Source organism: Melospiza melodia, chromosome 1 (genome assembly GCF_035770615.1).
Source record: "Melospiza melodia melodia isolate bMelMel2 chromosome 1, bMelMel2.pri, whole genome shotgun sequence".
Classification (NCBI taxonomy): Eukaryota; Metazoa; Chordata; class Aves; order Passeriformes; family Passerellidae; genus Melospiza; species Melospiza melodia.
Genome location: NC_086194.1, coordinates 165,707,295 through 165,722,764, shown reverse-complemented (window position 1 = coordinate 165,722,764; position 15,470 = coordinate 165,707,295). Strand labels below are relative to the sequence as shown.

The 15,470-nt window shown below is 44.9% G+C and overlaps 1 protein-coding gene across 1 annotated transcript in view; it reads left to right on the top strand.

Moving 5' to 3' along the window:
• The first annotated feature begins 4,425 nt into the window (after positions 1-4,425).
• NDRG1 (N-myc downstream regulated 1) overlaps positions 4,426-15,470 on the top strand; it is a 40,423-nt gene continuing 29,378 nt past the window's right edge. Inside the window, exon 1 of the mRNA XM_063174461.1 lies at positions 4,426-4,471. The gene's annotated coding sequence lies outside the window, so the exon portion shown is untranslated. The remainder of the gene's footprint in view (positions 4,472-15,470) is intronic.

The following is a 15,470-nucleotide window of genomic DNA, read 5'->3' as shown; positions in this document are numbered from 1 at the left end:
CATGGGACCAAAGGCCTGAGTGGGGAACGTGGGGCTGCGTCACTGAGCAGCCAAGTCCTGCTGCCAATGCCACTCACAGATTCCACAGCAGCAACAGAGCTTCCTACAGAAATGCTTCCATGGTAAAACACTCCAGAAAAACTTCCTAAAGGCACAAACCTGTTCAAAGCAAAACAGATCAACCCCCCAGCCCCTCCATTCTTTACAGAAAAACACAATATTTTCAAATATTTTTAAAAAAATCCACTTCCTTTGCAAATGGCAGGAAGTTCCTAATGCAAGACCAAATAATGACTCACCCCCTTCTACGCTTTTGCTGAAACAGCTAAACCTGCCAAAAGAAGTTTCCAAACTGGAAATAAGTACTTAAGTGGGGATATGAATAATACCAGGCAAATCTCTGACAAATGCATGTGAATCTTCAGTCTGTGGTGTTATTTATTTACATTTTTAATTGAGGTCAATGCCCTTGGTTCAAAGCTGCATTGAATAATTTTTGGAAGGACAAATGATCTGAATGGCTACATGTCAGCATCATCCAGGGATCCAAAGACAACAACAAAAGACTATAGTAGAATTAAATTCCCAGTGGACAGGGTGTGATATTTGATGGGTCACACAGGGAATTCTTTTAACATGAACCAGCAAACATCAAGTATATTTTTCATAAAACATGTAGCTTAATCCAAAATTATCCCTCCTGTATTGTTAGCGAGAACAAGGGAACACCCAGTTTCTTTTGCAGTGACTAATAATATTACCACTGCTTAAATGTAAACAGTGTGCAGAGATCTTTCTAAACAAATGCATAATATCTTTTGCAAAATATAACACTGTACTCCAACTTTATTTAACTCTTTTTTCCTTCTTTGCTGTTGCAGCACAACCACTGAAATTTCCTGGATTAATGTTGGCATGGCAAGAAGTATAATGTCAAGGGAAAGAGGAATAATCTCATAATTAACACCTGTTTCCATAGCATCAAAATTGATGGAATTGACACCCTTTAGTGGACTTTGGACCAGGTCCCTATTCTGGTGGTTCTTCATTTGCACCATACTCTTTTCCCTGGAGCCTTGTTAGCATTGATTAGTTAATGGCTTTAAAGTGCTATTTAAATGCTGAAATATTGTTACTGCCAGATACTGGAGCACATAAGCAGGTTTCTGCTCAGCATACGTAATTAGTCTTGCACTAGCATGGAATTATGGCCTTTCATTCTTTGGTTGTGTGGATACCTACAGCAACATATTTTAGTAAAATAAAATAAAATAAAAGAAAACAGTAAACCAAGGACTTGTTTACTTTACTCTTAAATAACTTGAAAACCTATGCTGTGATCTCAAGTGAAAGCACCAGCAGCACAGAAGAGGTTTCAGGTTTGTGATGGTGTTCACAGGGGGTTTTGGATGAGGGAAGAGAAGGTGATCTGACTCCATGTTTCAGAAGGTCTGATTTATTATTTTATGATATATATTACATTAAAACTATACTAAAAGAATAGAAGAAAGGATTTCATCAGAAGGCTAGCTAAGAATAGAATAGGAAAGAATGATCACAAAGGTTTGTGGCTTGGCTCTGTCCGAGCCAGCTGACTGTGACTGGCCATTAACTACAAACACCCAACATGGGCCAATCACAGATGCACCTGTTGCATTCCACAGCAGCAGATAACCATTGTTTACATTTTGTTCCTGAGGCCTCTCAGATTCTCAGGAAGAAAAAATCCTAAGGGAAGGATTTTCCACAAAAGATGTCTGCGACACAGGTTCGTTTGCACAGCCTGTTTGCTGGCATGGGAATGGAGATCTGTGTCAGGGCAGCCACCCCTCCAGAGATGCTCTTCTCAAAAGGACAAGGGCCTGCCAGCTGCACAGAGCTGGTTCATTAAGTGAAATAATATTTACAACAGAAATACCCATTAGGATTTCAGAGGGCACACATGGGTGGCAGCTTGTATTGTCTCCCCAGCCCGGTGGTTCCTAAAGTACACACGTCTGTACACGTACAGCTGCTGCTGCAGGAGCCATCCAGCTGCTGTGGGAATGCAGTGAGAGCAGTTCTGCAGCCCAGCATGGCCTGAAAACTCACTGAGGCTGAGTTGTTGCACTGTCAGCAGTGACACTGGCAAATTAAGCCTGGAAATTCCTGTTTTTCCAACCTGTCTTCTGCGCAGACTTTTTCAAGCAGAGAGGAGTGATGTTCCCTCAGCTTTCAGCTGTGCTCCTTTCTGGCACAGGTCAGAATTTGATCTCTGAGTGCAAGCTTTATCAATTACATCTTTACACAGTAAAATACTTCCTAACTTGGATTTTTAGAATTACTTCATTTTCTTTCGCAATCCACCAGTCTCTCAGAAGTGACTGTAAATCAGGTTATCCTCAGCCACAACTAGCAAAATAGCTGGGAGGAGTGCATGAACTATGGAAGGCTCTGTTTGGATGCACAGATTACCAGGCTTTCCAAGCAACTACTCCTTGGGATTTCTACATGCCTGCCTTCAACATTTTTGAAAGTCCAGCACTGCATGTGATCTAAATAAACTGCAAGGCCAAAGTGAAAGAAAACACTTCATTTCAGTTTTCCAGTCCATTCCAGACTCAGCACTTGTTTTTTAACAGCAAAACTCTGCATCTGGTGAGCAGAGAATAGCTCATTTTATCTGAATCTCTGAAGCTTTCAGCCCCTTCCCCAAAAAGCAGCCAAGCACAGCACACTCTAAAACTGCTTGAGGATGGGCCAAATCATACAATTCAGACACTGCCCCAGATCTGTTTTCTGAAGAACTGAATGTTTTTGAGTGAGGATATTGTTTCATGATCAGATGAAGGAAGGATTATTCTGTTGGAAAGTTAGTCAAGCCCATGTTCTCGTTCTAGCATTTGCAGTTGTTCCATGACTTGGGTACACTGAGCTAGACAGAGCTTCCCTAACAAACACAGCATGCCAGTGAGCTGATGACGTCATTTTTGAACATATGACTTCAAAATAAGCTCAGTTGCAAATGAAATTATTTGTGATGGTTTCATTGGTTTCCTGGCATCACAGTTTAAAACAATCATGAAAAAGATTAGGCCTTTTGTCATTGAAAAAACCAAAGAAAGCACATAGAGAACAGTGCTGTCTTAGGATGACAAATGCTCTCATGCATTGTTCAGAAATACTTTTCATCCTTGCAGACATTAATTAATCAGAGGGAAGAAAGCAAAACATTCCCTTTATTCTACACTTGGTAATACTGCAATTAGAGCTGCACAACATGATCTCCCATAATTTTGTGGTGAAAAAGGAACCAGACTTCCAGGATTACACTTCCAAAGGCAGCAGTTTCTGACTCAGGTGCAGAAGCTGACTTAGGAGGAGTCATTGCTTCTATTTAAATAGAAGCAAGCTTTTGTAGACTCAAGTTAATAACCTTATATAACTGAGAAAACAGAGGCTGAGAGTTTAACAGAGTTTCAGAGTTTGAGGATTTTCTGATTTCCTCTTCAGGCCACCTCATAAGGGACAATGACAACATGCTGTGGATTTCATGTGTTTGGGTCACAGTAACATGCCATAAAAGTGAAGTTTGTTAAGTGAAATCACACACTTGGGGGAAGAGTGTTTTACAGTGAAGTCAGAAAAAGCAGCTGAGGCCGTGACAGTTTAAAACGCCTCTCGGCGGATGGCTGCACACAGAACTGTGTGTACAGAGATACTCTTTGCTCAGCAGGCCAGGGCCTCTTTTTTGGAATAAACGATTAGCTGCACTTCTTGCCAAAGGGCTGCTCACTGGGAAACTCACCCAGCACTTGCAGCACCGGCTGCACCCTCTGAACCTCACCAGAAATGTGCAAAGGCATTTTTCCCCCCTGCAATTACAGTTCCTTCCTAGTGATCATTTTAATGTGTGACTATAAGATTTTGTAACTCTGGTAAATAGACTTTATATCACATAGAAGTAGTAGGAGTTGGGACCAAGACCACCTGTGCCAGGTCACCGCTGTCGCCTCTCTCAGCTCGGCTTTTCCCAAGGCGGCAGCTGGGTCCTTAGGCAAGCCCTTGCACACATTCCCTTCTCCTGGCCGAACTGCTGGAAGCCCCGGCTAACGGGGAAAGCGGGACGGGGCTCTCCAGCCCGCCGGGAGCGCGATGTCAGCGCTGAGCCCACTCCGCCGGGGCCAGGGAGGGGCGGCCGGGCTTGCGGTGGGTGTCGGGGCTGCCTGCCGGTGTCGGCGCTGCCTGCAGATACCGGGGCTGTCTGCCGATACCGGGGCTGCCTGCCGATACCCAGGGCTCCCTGCCGATGCCCGGGCTCCCCACCGGGCCGGGCACGGGGGCGCAGCGGCCGGCGGGGCGGGCGGGGCGGGCGGAGCCGGTGGCGGCGGCGGCACCGCCCGGCGGGCGGGGCAGGGGCTATAAATGCACCCCGGGCCGCGGGCGGCCACCGGAGCGCGGGGCGGCAGCGGCGGCGCACGGACAGCGGCAGGTAAGGGAGCCCCGTCCGTCTTTCCGTCCCTCCTTCCATCCCTCCGTTCACCCACCCTCGCAGCCCCTCGAGCTCGCATCTTTGCATCACCCTCCCGCTTTCCCTTCGAACGGAGCCCCTCTCCCCGTGGCTCCGGGCAGGGCTGTGCCGGGACAGCGGGGGCTCCCAGCGGCTCGATCCCCCCAGCCGGACCCCGGCCCGTCCCGGGATGCTGCTGCTGCCGAGCTCCGGGTTCCCGGGAACGGAGCAGCGGGGTGGGATGGGATGGGCTGGAAAACAGCTGTGGAGCCAAGGCACGTACTTTCTCTGAGGAAGTTGACCACTGGTGATTGCTCGCGTTTCTCTGCTCTCGCAGCTCTGTGCTGCGTTTGGAGCCCCGGACAGCACTCGGGGTCCGCTGTGTGTCTCAGCGGGGCTGTTGTCACCGTGTGTCTCAGCGGGGTTATTGTCACCGTGTGTGGTGACAGGCACAGTTCGCCATCCGTCCCCCGGGCGCTGCCGGGCTCAGAGCCCCTGAAGGGAGTGTGAGTGTGTGCACTGGGCTTGGTGAAAGGAGGGATTGCGCTTCTGCTGAGGAGGAGGTTTTGGTTGATGTTTTTCATCATGGTTCAGTTTTCCTATGAAACACTTGTAAGTTGGCGCTGCTCACTGCATAACCCACTGTTTCACAAAGATCACAGCGCCCTGCTTGGCACCCCATCCCCAAACAGGACTTTGACAGAAATATTTCTCATCTACGTTATTTTGATGATTTTCTTTCTCTGGTTTAAATAGGAACCATATTTTGAACCTAGAAAATGCACTTGTAATGACATAGAAGAGGTCAAAGACAACCTGAAGCTTTCTGTCTAGGTTCTCTGCATGGTGTTTTGATTGTTTTGCTTTCTTCTGGCTTTTTATTAACTTTTTTTGGTGTGTATCAAAGTGTGTCAAAGATACACAACTGCTGTAAAACTCACTGTTGAGGGCAAGCAATGGAAATGAGTGTAAAGAGGAGCTATAAGTGATTCAGGCAAACATCTGAGGAGCCTGCCTTGCTGTTACAGGTATAATTTACATCAAAACTTCAGCCACTGGCATTAAGCAGTGCATTTGAACTTGGCTCTGGGAACATATTTAGTGGTAGGTTTTTGTGTTTTGCTTTTTTGTTTGTGTTTTTTTTTTTTTTTTTTTTTTTTTTTTTTGCAGGGGGAGGGTGTTTTTTCTGTTTTGGTTTGTTTTTGGTATGCATTTTGTTAAGGTTTTTTTTTTTTTTGTGTGTGTGTGTGGATATTTCTTTCCTGTTTATTTTAATTTTGTGGTCTTTTAACCAGAGTCTAATGTAGTTTGGCATGGAATGACTGTGTTTTTATCACAGGTACTTGAGTAAACAGCAGGCAGCTAATGCTGTATGATGTTCTGTGCACAGCAAGAATTTAATGACTTTGGATGAAATGCTAAAGCTCAGAGTAGATGCAGCACAAATTGTGATTCTTAAAGGCCTGTACAGTTCCCAGAGTACTAATGAGTCCCAATGAGTCCCAGGCCCTCAAAGAAGAGTAACTCATGAACGTGTTCAGGAGGACCTGGTGTGTTTTGATATGGAAAACACAGATGCAGTGGAAGCAGGTTTTAATGTAGTAATGATGGACTCCTTGGGGTTTGGCTTTTACACCTAATATTTTTCAGTAAAAACTGAACAGATGCCACAGCATAATGGTTTGAGGACCTGGAAGGCCTCAACTTCTGAGTTCCTTGTGCAGCAGAAAACTGAAGGGGTTTGATTTCAACTTTGAAAACTTTGAACATTTCTACAAGTACTGAACTGTGAGATCACAGAATGGTTTTTGTTCAAAGAATATCTATTACAATTTCCTTACCATGGATAAGAACACCTTCAACTAGATCAGGTTGCTCGAAGCCCCATCCAGCCTGGCCTTGAACACTTTCAGGGATGAAGCATCTACAGCTTCTCTGGGCAGCGTCTCAGCACCCTCACAGTGAAGAATTTCTTCCCAGTATCCAGCTAAAATGGACCTTTTTTCAGTGTAAAACCATTCCCCCTTGTCCTGTCATTACATACTCTTGTAAGGAGATGAGCTCTTCCCCTGAGAATGGGCACTGCAAAGTCACTGACCTTGAACCAGACTGGGCAAGAAGGGTCTAGACAAGCTCGGGTTTGCAGTTGTTTCCCATAGAAAGAAGGGTTTGTGTGATTATTTTCTGCATTCGTTGGCCTCTTTACCCAGATGACAGCAGGATAGAGATGTCAAAGTGTCAGGTGTCCAGAGAATTAGGCAAAGCCAAAGAAGTGTCACCCTGTGCTGAGGGAGCTGCCACAGGCACTGCCTGTGTTTGGGAACCAGCACCTGGGCTACCAGCAAACAAGTTCTTAAGGTTTTCACTTTGTGCCTTCCACAATGGCTTTTTTTACACTAAACTAAAACTGAGGCAGACCATCTGGATAGATTGTATGAATGCTCAGTAAAACCAGCAGGATTCCCCCATTGTCTTCCCTCTAGTGGGAGGTACTCTGCTCTTTGGACATTCCTTTTTGGACTATGACAATTATGTGGGGAGATTACAGGGCACCTTTTGGAACACTTTGGCAAGGGAACCTGATCCTTAGAGGTAGTTATAAGGCAATTAAGTAATTTACTCTTGTAGTTCAGGTGAGATTAGCAGTGAAGTGTTGGGAGAAAAATTCTTTAATTCAGATTTTAAGCCTAAGTGATTAATTTCTTTGACTGAAGTGCAACATAAAACTTCTCATGAGCAGCTTAAGAGATTTTGACAAACTTCCAGCTTCCCACAGAAAATACTGGTTTTTCACTTACCTCATTAGAGCACAAAACATAGAGCATATATGTAACGAGATATTTCCTGCTTTTATTGTCTCAAAATAGACAAAGAGTAAAAGAAAAGATACAGAAGGGGTGAAGCTGCCTTGAAGCTCTTCAGAACATGAGCTCTTCAGAACTGCGAGACTCTCAAAAATAATACAAATTCTGATTGTGGTGGATCAGCAATGTTTACATCATGTGCACAGCTGGAAGCTTAAGGCAGCAAAGCCTGTTTGCTGTCAGGGAGAGCAGAGCCTGGGCAAGCAATGGCCTGGAGCAGCTCAGTAGCAGCAATGACAACATGAGTGACTTTCTCTAAGTGCCACGGTTTGGTCAGGAAAACCTTCCCCTATACAGGAAATGCAACTGCTTAGCATTAACAAGGATGAAATACTGGTTCTGGAGATGAAGTAAGACCTTCAGATGACTTTATTAGATCTAACTTTCAAGTTCAGTCACAGCACTTAGAAATACAGAAGTACAGAATATCCCAATTTTTCCTGTCACTGTGTTGCTAAAAAGATGGCACTGCACTTACAGACTGCCCTTGGCTTCAGCTCTAGGTGTGAATTTCAATGTTTGCCTAAAGCAGGGTGGTGCTGTCCCTGGAGCTGTCTCTGGAGAATTTCCCTGGACAGTTAGGTGGGGACTGATCTCCAGTTTCAGTGGCTCATCATAATTATGATTTTATGATGAGCCACTGAAACTGGAGATCATGTTGGAAGGGACCTTTAAAATCTTCTGGTTCCACCCGCTCTGCCATGGGCCACCCACTAGATCAGGTTGCTCAGGTCCAGGAGCAGCAGTTACCCCTCTGCCTTCTGTCAAAAGCTTTGTCCCAAAAGTTTCAAGTCAATTACTTGCTACTACTGGAAAGTTAGGGGAAATGTTCTGCAACTGTTTCAAAGACTAAGAGTAAGGCAAACCCATTTTCAGGTTCAGTGGTGTGTGTTCCTGTGGATGACTAAAATCTGGGTTAGACATCCTGGAAATCAATGGCTGTGGATATAATGGCTATTGAACTTGGTATTTCTATCAAATGGTGGCAGCTTTTCTCCCCATCTGTGTCATTTCCAGAGCCCTGGGTGACTTCAGTGAGGGACAGCTAGTGGGAGGTAATCCCTGCCGGTAATTTCCTCTAGCTGTGGTTTTAAAGCAGCAGTAAGGAGCCATTTAGAGCTTTTCCTGAATGTGTTCACGTATCATTGAAGTGTTACTATGAAATAATTAATCCCAGTACTGAGAGCCCATGGGAATCAGTACCATTGTCAGGCATTTAATCCAGAACAGCGAGAGTGGAGTACAGAAAAAAGGAAAGCCTGAAATTGTCCAAGTGTTGGACTTGAACGTGCAAACTCTTATGTTGGGTGATGAGGGAGAGGAGTTTAGTTTTACTTTTGTCTCAGGGCTGCTGCAGGTTCAGGTCTATTTCATTTCCCAGCTGGCAAGAGAGCGTTGCCTTTGGATAATGCCCAGGAGTTTGTTGTCAGAGGAGGTGTTCTCCATGCAGAGGTGTTCCATGGTGTGCTTGCTGATGCACAGCTGGACTGCCTGTGCTGAGGAAATTTTCCACAGCTGTATCTCTTTGTACTAAGCAGGATGTGTGTCAGTTTTGCTGCTCTTATTTTGTGTGGCTGATCACGTTTCCTATGTTTCTTCTGGGTTTGGGGCTGCTTCCTTTCAGTTAGTTGTCAAAATTTTAATATATCTTTTTCATCTGTCAAGGTTTTTCTCTTGGTAGCTGGAAGTTAGTCAATATGGATCTTCCTTTTCAAGACCTGTTTTTAGAACTGGTTGTTCACCACTTTTCAAAGCCATCAACTGGCTGCTTCCTGCCTGACCTAAGTATAGCTTTGAAAGTGTAGCTTTTTCAGCTTATTTTCTACCATGGATGTGTAGGGCCAGTCTGCTAGACCTGGACAGATGATGCAGAAATTAGTGGAAACATTAGGACTTAGTGCAGCATGAAAACCCAACTCACTGCAAAACAAATCTTTCCATTTGCTTTCAACCATTCCTTGGCTGTTTTCTGTATGTGTGTGGCTTTTCTTGCCATTTCACCATGTTTACAAATGACTTTTCTTACAGAAATTCTGAATTTTAGGAAGCACAAACTAATTAATAAGGATTTTCAACTCTAATGCCCTCTTGAAGACTCTGAAGGTGGAGGCACTATGACAAAAAATCTGCTAGTGTGTTTACTAGTGGGCATAATCTGTAATGGAAGAGTAATCAGCAAAGTAGGATGCAACTTTCAAAGGAACTTTTATTTGTGAACACAGTAAACAGACATCCAGATGGGAAATGCACTGTTCAAGGAAGGAAGGATTGCTCTTGCTGTGGGTTTTTGTGTTGCTTCCTTAAGGAAGATTGTGTGCACCTTGTCAAATTATGTAATTTTCCTACTGCCATAGTTCTGGAGTGCTCTAAACATGCTTTGCATGTGCTGTAACATATCCCTGCTAAATTTTAAGATGTATTTTTATCCTTTGAAAAGGTGTGGCATTTTGGGCTATGGGACTAATAATGCAGTAGAAGCACTGCAGAATTTTATGATGACCTTTTATATTTTCTTTCCTAGATGATTCAGTTTAAGAGCATCACGTTTTTTCCCATCTGAAACACTATGAATTTTATGAAGTTTTATGTAAAATCCCAATGCTATATAAAAGCTTGGACATGTATAACTCCCACCCTTCTTGTAAACACAGCCTGGAAAGTGATAAGAGAGTTCTCTGCCTGTGATGGGCACTAACCTGGAGTGTAGATAGGTAACGCTTTGAAATAAGTCAGCGGAGGATGGTGAATTGTCTTTTGCCCACTTTGAAGGGTTTTGAACAGGCTTATTTTGAGAAGCAAGGAATATTCTGGTGCTGGATGGTGCTGATTTAGACCCTTCCTCAGCAGTGCCACCTGTTGTGGTACAGGCTGTGTCCTCAGCCCTTGGGAAGATCATATTATATATTTGGGTGCTGATGCTTGCAGGCAGTGAAAGACTTTTGCCCAGATGTAGTCCCACATAATTCAGCATGTGAAAATGCTTACATTTGGGTAATTTTATAAAGGGACTTGCTTGGGAAGAATGAAAGATATGTCTTAACACAATGGCCATTTGTGCAAAGTTTGAGTTCACATTAAGCTCTGGAAAGCTAAAGTTCATCCTAGAAAAGGGAACTGGCTATGCATGGGAACAGAATAATATCCATAAATTATACTTTTCTGCTCAACAAACAAGGAAAAATCCTCATGCACTCATCATGGAAAACTTCAGCCCAGACATTTTGGCAGGGGTTAGAAAGAATTTGTAATAGCAATGACCAAGCAATTTTAATAGGCGGTAGAACAAGTCGCCTATGTACTCAGAAGCTGCAACCTGTATAGTACAACCTCATGAATAAATGTAAATTAAGAAATGTCATCACCTTAGCTGTGATGCTTTGTAACTTAAGTTCTCATCATTGCAACATCAATATGACAATGCAAAATATATAAAAATGCTCCACTATAATCTTGTGAGGGTGCAGCCTAGAGAGCCAGACAGCATTCCTCATCTCTGAGTATACTGTGAGCCTCTCCCTTCTGGAATAATCTCAGTGTGTTTTTGCCTCTATCTTTGACAGCACCACCCACTTGCAGAAGCAGCTGCAGCTGGGCAGCAGCTCTGGGCTGTTAGAGCATGGCAGATTGAGAATAGAGGGGGCAGGGAGCATGTCCTGACACTGAGCTGCAGGAACAATGGCTTTTTTCTTGTCTGTTTAGACTGTAATCTTTGTGGCAGGAGCTGTGTCTTCCATGTTATGAAATATCTAATCCATCTCTGCCCCCCCATAACATCTCTGTTATTTCCTCTGCCCCCAGAGCCCAACACCCCAGGGCAGAGCAGGCGCCAGGTCCTGTGTCAGTGCATCACCTTCAATCTTTGTTTCGGACCCTGGTGTGGGTCAGTGGAAGGAGCAGAGAAGGGTGGATGGATGCAGAGAAGGGTGCTGGGGAGTGGAAGGGACAGGTTGGCTGGCAGGGTGGGTGTGAGGAAACAAAGCCTGGGAAAGCAGCTGATTGCTGTTCATCCTTCCCACCCTGCAGTGCTGCCACCCGTGGCCTGGAGCCCTTTAAAGCCAAAGCACAACACTGGCACCAGTGCGAATGGGCACATCTGTCTTTTTTAAAGATCTGCTTCCAACCTTTCTTCCACTAGGCCAGGTTGCTCAAAGCCCCATCCAGCCTGGCCTTGAACTTTGCATTATCAGACAGAAGCACTTGTCACAGAGATGTGCCCCGAGGCAGTTTCAGGTAAACATGAATTTTTGAGAACTGCATTAGGGTTTGTAATCTGTCCCTCGTGGAGCTGTGATGTTATAGTGTAGGTAACATTAGGGATTGCTACAATAGGAAAAAGCCCTAAGGCATTGAAATCTTTCCATTTCCCTGCCAGCTAGGAAGAGAGAGTTGCTCATTATATTGAGAGGGGGTACACAGCAGGAGTACAAAGTGGTGATGGAGACAGCGGGGGTACAAAGTGGTGATGGGGACAGCAGGGGTGTCCTTTGGCCAGCTCACCAACCCTTCTCACAGCCAACTTCTGCTCCTGTGCAACACAGAAGGACCTCAAGCTTTCTAAGGAACATTCTTCATCTCATCCCACAGAAAGAGATTGTGCAAGCTGTATTGCAACAGCTTCCTGCTCAACATCTGTCTGTGGGGTAGGCAGAAGGGCTGTTCCAGCTCCTGTGTTTTGGTGCTGCTCTCCATGTGCAGCTGCCAGCAGGGTTCATGGGTGGTGACCAGCCCCTGGTGTGAGGGACTGGCAGTTTCAGGGCTGTGTCTGATCCCAGAGTGGCCTCAGCTGAGCTCTGTCCCTCGGGCACTGGGGACAGTGGCACGAGAGGAGATGAGCCAGGGGAGGTGTGCTGGAGCTGAGCCTGGGGATCTCCTCCCTCACTGCAGGACGGTGTCCCAGCTGCTGGCAGGTGGGGCTGGGGGATGCTGTGGCCCCCAGCTGTGCCTTTGTGCTGGACAGCTGCTGGCTGTGTCCCTGCAGCTTCACCCAGCTGTTCCCTGGCACAGGGCTCAAGTTCTTGGCTGAAAGGCCTTGATTTCCTAATCAGATTGGTTAGCACGCAGCATAAGGGTGAAGTTAAAAATGGTTAAAACTTAAGGCTCTTCTTGTTTGTTTTTTTTTTGCTTGAAACGAATCACTGTTATACTACATTATCCTCCTAAAAACCCACATATGGGGTTTTTTTCCCTTGGATGCCAGCTCTCATTTTCAACTAGAGCCTTCATGAAAACTTGCTGGTGGAGTAACTCGCAAACAGGGCTGAAAGAAAATAAAAGTAAAATAGTTAGAAAAAAGAAATGACATTGAGTATCAGCAGTGTCCTGTGCTTGAAGAGAGCAAGGTGATAGAGCTCCCAGGACTGCCATCACCTATGAACACCTATCACACCTGTGACCTGGAGACCACCAGGCAGCACAACTGTTTCAGTTCCCTGATAAAATTTGGTAATATTTGGTTTAAGGCATTGATTCCTGGCCTTTTCTCATTTGAAACTTCAGGCTATTTAAGGGCTCTGCTTTGAAACTTTGTCTCAGGTTTTTAACTTCTAGTTGCAAATTGCGATAATGTGTAACCGGAGGCTAAGGAAGCCTGGAGAGTCCCAGGTAGTAGAGCGTCTTCAACTTTTGACACTTCCTGCTCAAAATGTTTGTTCAGATCCAACTTAAATGTCAAAAGTAATTTGCCTTTTTTAAAGGGGAGGAACTGCTGTAAAACCTCTTTCATAATTTATTGTGTGGAACGATGGCAGAGAAAAGCAGTAACTGAGCACAAAGGACCTCGTGATGCAAGGCCTGTAACAAAGAGGAGTTTAAACAGGGCACAGTGGGGGCAGATGCTCGTGCATGAACTCTTTGGATGCTTGCAGATGAATCATTTGGTTCACAAACAGGAAGATTAAATTTGTCAACTTTGATATAAAATACCTGAGATGTAAACTGCACTTAGAGATGCATGATGGCCCAAACCCACACATGGGGGCTGTGAGCTGTCTTGTCTTGCTGTGCACTTATCTCTGTTTAGTCTCTGCTTAGTGGAGACTAGTTTGGTTTTTTTTTTTTTCAAGATTGCCTTCAGTTTGCAGTAACCATGTTTATGTTAGGCCAGTCAGACAAGTTTATAGCATTTACTGTTAATGACTGGAAGAGGTCTAATTGACTGTGGAAGGCTCAAAGGCTGTTTGAGCATCGCAGTAACTTTCCCTCACTGTCAGATGCCTGAGATTGGGTTTGTTTTTTGATGTGGATATTTGCCAATCAACTTTTTCAGAGCTTTGGAGGCATTTCAGCTCTCTCCATTCTTGTCTCATTCTTGCATAATTGTTCTGGGAGCTGCTACAGGTGCACAAACCTCCACCACCCCTGTCCTCCCTGCCTTCTTTGGTGACAGTGCAGAAGACACCCATCGTTTCCAAGGGATGAAGGGCAGAATGATGGGACAGCCTTGGAAACACCTCTCACCTGTGGTTCTGCAGCACAAGTTTCACATGGTCCCTCTCTCTCCAAAGAGAACAACACCCGTTCTTGGGAGCTGGCACCCTCAGTGACCACAACTGTTTCCCTCTCTGCCATTAGATGCTCATGAGAGTTTAATCCCCCATGCAAAGTGATTGTTGTCCCTCCTGCTTGCTCAGCCTGCAGAGATGGAAATGCCATCAAGATGCTCTGGTTACCCTTCTACACACCAGTACTCAAAAGGAGAATAATCTCTGCTGCCAGTGTTTAAACAAGCAGTTTTGAGGAAATTGCCTTCCTTATGAAACTCAGGCAAGAGCTTTTTGTTGCTTTTTGTTTTCTATGACAGCATATGAATAAAAAATGGTTGGGTGTGAGGGCAGAGAAATGCTGTAGAGCCAGTAGCAGTGTCCCCAAGCCCTTTGTGGATGTGAGGCCATTGTGTTTGATTAGATACCCCATGGCACAAGCTTGGACAGACCTGCACGTGCTTTCAGAAGCAAGAGGTTTGAAATGGGAGATCTTGGAAGTTGTTTTGCTTCTGTGCTTGAAAGGAATTTCGTCACACACATGCATATTACCTGATGTTCGGTATTTGTCATTGCTGGGGTCTGAGGATGGCCTGATGGGTGTCTTCTTAGCCTTTTTGCTGGGATCTCTCTTATGCAAAGCCAGGCTGCACATTTATCCTGTACCTTCTGCTACCAAAACAAGGCTGCAGCAGTGATTGTCCCTCCAGCAGTGATGCAGAGGGAGAGGGGATGTATTCTGAACTTTTAATATCAAAGTAATCAGAAATTCCTGGGCTACTGGCCAGTTGCTGCAGTGGATTTGCAGTAGTGGGATTGGGCTAGAAAGGGTGTATAGAAAAATCTCTGAATGAAATTAGCCAACACAGATGACTTCACCCTACCCCACACCTTCCTTGCTTCCAAAACTCTGATGCCTTTCCTACTACTTGGCAAAGATAGATATGCCATCACTTTTAAAGCATTTTGCCATCTCAAATATTTTAAACATTTAGTTTTCTCTTAAAGTATAATTATTTTAAGACAGGTACCTGGGTACAGGTTGGTGGTAGTGGTTTGTCCTGGAGAGGAGAACTTGGGACCTCTCCGCAGGCTGAATTGGCCAAGCAGAGTGAAAAAGTTGTTTTTCTCCAAGTTGGCAACTTTACACTATTGCTTCCAGATATAAATGAACTTTGTCTTTGGAAGGCATCTGTGAGGGAAGTGCTTTGAAATGTGCATAAAGGGATGCTTGTATGGTTATCTATTTAGGAGACTTATGCAGCTACGTTAGCTTTGAGATGCCCTGTCACATAACAGAGGGCAGCACAAAGCACCTATTTAGAAAGTATAAAATTTGTGCTGAACAAGGGTGGTACAAAGCCACTTCCCCATCTTTCTCCCTAGAAAAGAAGATGTTTTTTACAGTGCTGTCAGATAGCAGGGCTTTGTTTGGCAGTCCTTGTGAACAAACAGCGCATTGTTATCCCGCCTTGACGCAAGGTTGCCGCTCGCTAGGAGCGTTTCAGGTGTTCCTGATGCACAGACGGCAAACCCAGAGCTTGGAAATGCCTGATCTGAAAACACTGTGGCTCCAAGATATGATATCTTTCCAAAAGTGAGAGCTTGGTGAAGGTAGGGCTTTTGTTCAGCAAGCTT